Here is a 521-nt window from a genome sequence, read left to right on the forward strand (position 1 = left end):
TCGGCAAACATCTGCACCCATGCCAACAATCTGGCACCAGCTGGAACCTGGCTGGGATGCTCTAGGACAGGGCACCCTGGCAGTCGTACTCAGGTGGTCCCCCTTCCTCTGTATGTCTTTGTTTTGCACAATAACACACGCACACACACACACACACACACACACACACACACACGTGCGCGCACCCGTGCTCATGATGAGTCATAAACGGACAGTGTTAAGCCAGTGCTTTGAGCTCTGCCTGCACAGGCATGTGGAGGAGTTGTTGACTGACTTTTGCTGCTCCTTCAGCACAGGTTCTGCTTGCTCTAGCTGTGGTGCTGAGCTGAAGATAACCTCGCCTCCCACTTCCCAAGGCTAAACGCAGCAGTCGCGGCCACACCACCAGGACGGACCTGGCACTGATTATGAGCACTGCTTATTTTAATAACCTGAGACATGACAGTTCTACTGTCTAGATACCATAGTGCATTTAAACTAGCTCACCATAACATTTGCATTTACAAAATATCCACCAAAGA

Source organism: Electrophorus electricus, chromosome 6 (assembly GCF_013358815.1).
Source record: "Electrophorus electricus isolate fEleEle1 chromosome 6, fEleEle1.pri, whole genome shotgun sequence".
NCBI lineage: Eukaryota > Metazoa > Chordata > Actinopteri > Gymnotiformes > Gymnotidae > Electrophorus > Electrophorus electricus.